The sequence below is a fragment of the Chinchilla lanigera genome, unplaced genomic scaffold, assembly GCF_000276665.1.
Source record: "Chinchilla lanigera isolate Chin_1 unplaced genomic scaffold, ChiLan1.0 scaffold00022, whole genome shotgun sequence".
Classification (NCBI taxonomy): domain Eukaryota; kingdom Metazoa; phylum Chordata; class Mammalia; order Rodentia; family Chinchillidae; genus Chinchilla; species Chinchilla lanigera.
Window position 1 is genome coordinate 27,253,829 of NW_004955423.1, and position 5,905 is coordinate 27,259,733.

The 5,905-nt window shown below is 49.4% G+C and overlaps 1 protein-coding gene across 1 annotated transcript in view; it reads right to left on the minus strand.

Annotated features, from left to right (window-relative positions):
* The window catches only part of Usp1 (ubiquitin specific peptidase 1), a gene marked incomplete in the record, with an annotated part of 17,823 nt that extends 17,587 nt beyond the window's left edge, over window positions 1-236 (minus strand). Inside the window, 1 exon segment of the mRNA XM_013514387.1 lies at window positions 1-236.
* Window positions 237-5,905: the final 5,669 nt, after the last annotated feature.

The following is a 5,905-nucleotide window of genomic DNA, read 5'->3' on the forward strand; positions in this document are numbered from 1 at the left end:
AGGGCCTGGCCCGTGGGAACAGCAGCGCCCGGCCCTAGCGGGTACCGCGGCTCGAACCGCGCAGGCACCGCTCCGGGCAGCCCGCGGGGGTCCTCGCCAGAGCGCGCGAGCACCGGGACCCGACAGGCGGGCTTAGGCACACAGCCTTTTTTTTTTAACTATTCGTGCGCGCGAGGCCAGGGAAAGCGTAAGGTCGGGAGACAGGACAGGGAGAAGCAGATAGGACCGGCCCCTTCCTCCTGGAGCCCCCAGGTGCTCAAACGCGCCAATCTCTAACAATCCCCCAAAGCCACGCCCCCGCTGCCAGGAGGACCCAACCAGAAGTACCTAGGCAAAAGCCAATTGGGCGGGAGAGAGAAGGAAGCCCAGCCAATACTGTGAAAGGACGGAAGCTTCCACCAATTACGATCCGGCGCACGGACCGTTCTTCCGAACGGTCCCCTCCGATCGCTCCCATTGGCGCTCTCGTGCGCGCTTTCCCCGCGGACTGTTACGCGGTTTAGCTTCTCCCCGGTCGTCGACCGTGGAACGCCCCGAGCGCGCGGCTTCCGGAGCAGGCCCTGCTGTGGACCCCGCCCCTGCTCTGCGCACGCGCTCGGGCGTGGTTGCCGAGGAGGCGAGGCTTAGAAAATGGCCGCCGCTCCGCCCGTGCCTGGGCGCTTCTGAGCTGCGTCTCGCGCGGGCCGTGCGTGAGGCCGGCGCTGCCGGGGCGCGCGCAGGTTCTCGGCCCGGTCCCACGAAGCTGCGGGCGAGTCCCGGGCTTCCGCCGCCGCCCTGGACGGCGCATCCTTCAGGGGCTACTGTGTGCCGTGTTCTGGATGTTTGGTTTGATTTTGTTTCAAGGCAGGATCTCGTCGTGCGGCTCGGTCTGGCCTCGACCTCCCGGGGCGGGCACCGGGCTGCAGTGCCGGGGTTCCTCGCGCAGTCGCCGCCCTGAAGGAACTCTGCGCTCCAGAGGGGCGGGAGTTCGCGGGAACGACAGGCAGTGACACCCCGGAGGAGAGGGAGGCGGAGGCTCTCGGTGCCTCGAGCCGGAGCGACCTGAGCCGCCCTTGAGCAGGCCGAAGGCGAGGGCTGGCCCAGGAGGGGAAGAGGAACAGCCGGTTCTAGCCCCGAGCCTCCTGTGCGAAGAGACGGCGGCCGCGCGAGGAGCTCTGGCCGGGGAGCGGGGAGGAGGGCGGGCGGGCCGCCCAGCCGGCGCGCAGGGGCCGGGCTGCGCCGGGAGGAGGGCGTGCGGCTGCGGAGCTATGAGAGCCCGAGGCCTCGGGATCTGTCCTCCGACTGATGGGCTGTGGAGTGTGTAGCAAAAAGAGATAGAGGTGGTTGTGATTCTTGTTTTGAACCTCAGCAGTTAAATCGTGGCCTCTGTGAGGATACAGTGGTCTGACTTTGGTAGGAGAGATCACTATTCTTAGACATACTAAGGTTTAGGTTTCACACAAAACAGAAACCCAAAGAGACCAAGAACCCAAGTTGCGCCAGTAGATAACCCCAGAGACAAAGGATAGAGTTAGAAAATGTAGGCGTCTTAGTTTGCTTCTGTGTGCCGTAGATTGGTGTCTCATTTCCTTGTACTAACAGAATCTTTGCTACTTTTAAATTCTTTGGGGATAAATGATAGGATAGTTTTCCATTTCCTTGAGATCTCATTGTAGTCATTGTTCTTCCTTTTCTTTTCTTTTTTTTTTTTTTTAACTATTCTTCCTCTATAATTATCAGTACCAGTCAAGGTTAGTTAACTTTATCCTGGGTGGCCATTTCTAAGTGCCATGGTTTATATCTAGATGACCCCTCAGAGGCTCCTGTGCCCAGAGGCAGGCTTTTGGAAGAGAAGGTTTGTATCTTGCTATTAGGAGGTGGGTCCCTGAGGGGATACGACCTGGAAAGGGGTACCTTGTCTCCCTTCCGGTATTCTCCCTTCCCTCGGTGCTTCCTGGCTGCCATGAGAGCAGCCCGTCCTCTCCCATGGCCCTGTGCCACGCTGTATGGCCTTGGAGCCCTCTGACTAGGGACTGAAAAGTGAGTCAAAATAAACCTCTCCTTTGTGAGTGTCGGGCATTTTGTCCCAACAGTAAAAAATGACTAAAACAACTAAAAATCAGGAGTTATGATATTAAGGCAGAAAAATAGAGTAATATGAGAGGACAAATACCGTAGCATTTGCTGCTGTGCTCTCCCCTTCTCTCACCAGCTTAACAAAACTTCCTCAGAAGGTGAAAATGGAGTAAGTACTCTTTGGGCTCCTTGAAAAGAGAATGTGCTGGATGTCTGTCTCTTATAGTAGATGAGTTATGCTGCCCAAGATTGCTTGTCAAGAAAGGTCTGACTCCAAGCTACAGGGAATATTTCCAGTGGTCTGCTCCATCAGAGATGCCTTCCGCTGCAGACAGTAGCCCTGCACAAAGTTGTATCCTTTCCAAAGAAATCTGCAGTACGTGAGAAAGGAAGGCTGGGATATAAAGGCTCAGCCATTAGGGTCTACCCCTGACACCTCTGATGGGCAGTCTTTACTCCAGAGCTCTTAGCCAGGTTGGCCAAAACTGTTGGATCTGTACTGGAATTTGACCTCTTCCTAGTCCTGCTTCCTTTCCCTTTTACATCTTGTACCCCTACATCTGTCTTAGCATATACGTTCCAAGAAGCCTACCTATAAGAATTGGCACTGGGATTGGTTGGGAAAATAGGCAGTAAAAATCAAGGGAGCTGAATTATGGACTACTTGGTTGGTGGTAGGTGAATCATAGCCAGCCCCTAGCACAAGGTGATGTCCTAGTGGGATAATATACCAGGTGGAAGTGAATCTACTAACAGTTCCATATAGCATATCAGGCTTGAGACATTGTGGAAGGTGACAACAGAATTGTGGCTGCTACTCAACTCCATTGGATACAGAAAAATAACACCTGGAAGTGTGTACATAATTGAAAGTCAGATGTGAAAGCCATGACACCTCTTTGAAGGTTGCACACAAAAGAAGCTCTCATCTGCAAGAGAGAAAGCAGAGCGCTAGGACCAAAATTTTAAGTGGCTGAATTTAGAAGTGCTCTAGTCTGTTGTGCCAAAGCAAGACCCTTGATTGAGAAAACCTAGCACCCTGACATACAGAGATGTTATATGGGTGGAGCTCCAGAAAATTTTGATTCTTCAGGCTCCTTTGGTGCCCACGGTGTGGCCCTTCTCTATTAGAGCTATCATTTTGTCATACTAGAAGACACTGCAGAAGATTACTACGTAGAAGACAACGTTTTCCCCCATTGCAGCACCTCCCACCTCCCCTTCTCCCCAGTCATCCCTGTAATTACAATTAAGTTACAGCACAATCTAATTGGGAAGGTGCTATGCCAATGATATATGTAAAGAACTACTCCCCAAAGAAGATTCAAGACCTAACCAGTGTGTGCCAACAGAAGTTTGGGCCCTGCATCAGACTGAGTCCGTGGATACTTCAAGAGGGGGCAAGAACAAAACTGGATAGGAAAAATTACACAGCATTGAGAGCATTCTGAAGTATAAGACTGAACATCCCCAAGAGCTAGCAGGAGCTCACTGGAATGGCTCCTAGAAGCATGGAAAAAGCAATGACTTTCATGGAATGAAACCAAAGTACCAGACAAAAGTGCTAGGGCAGGCTGGTGGGCAAAGAAGAGTCTGAAAGTCTTGGGGAAGTGAGTAAACTAGGATGGGTATATTACAGCCAGAAGGTTGCAGATGTGAGCAAAGGCCCAGACAGCATAGCACTTATCAAGGCCGTAGGGGATGCGCTGGTGCAGAGATATGAGCTTCCTGGGAAAGGTTAGCCATGGCTGTCAACAGGCCACACCTGATGGTGACAGGCCTGGCAACCCCTGACTCACTGATAACATAGATAATAGCGCAAAGCAATAGAGGGCCAGGTGACCATATTTAATCAAGGTGCTGGCAGAGTCAGGCTCTGGCTTTCAGAAGGGGGCCTGCATGTCTTCTCATTTTAGCCTCACATGGCCTTTTCTCAATGCGTGTGAAGAGAACTCTAGTCTTTTTGTTTTAAATAATGACAATTCTGTTACATCGGCCCCATCTTCATGACCTCATCTGCCATAGATTGAACATGTCTCCCTAAATTTCATCTGTTGAAACCTAATCCCTAGTGTGATGGTATTTGGAACTGGGATCCTTGGGAGGTAATTTGGAATGGATTTAGGTATCCTTATAAAGTTACTCCCAGAGTTGCTTTGCCCCTCCCCATGCAAGGATGCAGCCTTTTTAAGGTGGCAGACAGGGTGACATCTGTGAACCAGGAAGCAGGCCCTCAAAGGTACAGAATCTGATGGCACCTTGATCTTGGACTTCTGGCATCTATAGCCATGAGAACACCTTCCTGTTCATAAGCCACCCATTCTGGTATTGTTACAGCAGCCCAAATGGACACAGAGATCACTTAACCCTAATTACATCCCAGAGACATCACCTACAGATCCCATCACTTCAATTTGTGAATTTGGGGAGGATGCAAATATTCAGTCCCTAACAAACAGGAAATCAGATAATACTGTCTCGAGAGGACAGGATCCTCGTGACACCCTTCTGGATCTAAAGGAAACAGAACTCCAGATTCCCATCATACCCAGGTTTAACTCTCCATCTGGCCTTGCAAAAAACAGGTGGCCCCTAAAGGATGACAGATTACCGCAACTCAGCCTATTAGTGGGCGTGATGCAGCTACCGTGCCAGATGTGTGTGTGCTGGAGGAGATCAACACAGCCTCAGGTGTTCGGTACGTATCCTTGATATTAGTGCACTTGTTTTTATTCCAACCATAGGAAAGGAGCAGGACAGATTTACAATGTGAACAGCGCTCCTCCTTGGCCCTTCAGCATGTCCTGCACATCACTGAGCCATCCTGTCAGGGCACACCTAAATGGACAGGATGGACAGGTTCTGGGAGGACTTGCATGAGACTGAAAGACTGAAAGTTACATGCGTGGTAGAGGGACAAAAGAAAGGTAAGTCATCATGGAGAAGTCGATGCACAATGACTAAAAAATCAAGTAATAAATACACGTGAATGTGGAAGTAAACACCAAAGGATCAACTGGAAGTTGCCTTGGAGAATAGGAATTCTTGTTAGAACCATTTAACTCTTTAAATCATGTACATGTTTAACTTTGAAAAGAGAAAACTTTTTTTCAGAAGCTCCCTAAATTTTTTCTTTAAAAAACTTCTATTAAAAATTGTCTTCTAGGGCTGGGGATTTAGCTCAGCGGCAAAAGCGCCTGCCTGACAAGCGCAAGGTCGTGAGTTCAGTTCCCGGTACTGGAGAAAAACCAAAAAAAAAATTGTCTTCTAGGGACTGGGGATTTAACTCAGTGGCACAGCGCCTGCCTGACAAGTGCAAGGTCATGAGTTCGATTCCCGGTACCAGAAAAAAAAAAACAAACTAAAAATTGTCTTCTAGCCAGGTATGATGGCCCACCCCTATAATCACAGCACTCTGGGAGGCTGAGGTAGGAGGATCTTAAGTGTGTGAGCAATTTAGGAAGCTTGTTTCAAGATAGAAAAATTTTTAAGAAGGTGGGAGTTGCTTTTTAAAAAAAACCTTTTTAAAGCTTAGTGTAAAGGCCCTGGGTTCAATCCCTAGTACCACAAAGAAAAAACAAGCAAAAAAATCTTATTCCTAGGGAGAGGTCAGAGCAAATAGGCTCAGTAGGAGTACGTTTCATTTGGAGTGACAATTCTTCATACATTCTAGGTGTAAATTAAAGGAAGACAGTATTTGAGCCCTTGACCACCTTGGATAGTGGTTAGACCACTATCCAACAATTAAATGTCAGTTAAAAAAAAACCCACTTCCATAAATTAAAGTTTTTAAAATCTGCATTGTTTTGGCATGTAAATTCTGCTTTAGTCTCAAGCTCCAGGGTCAAGG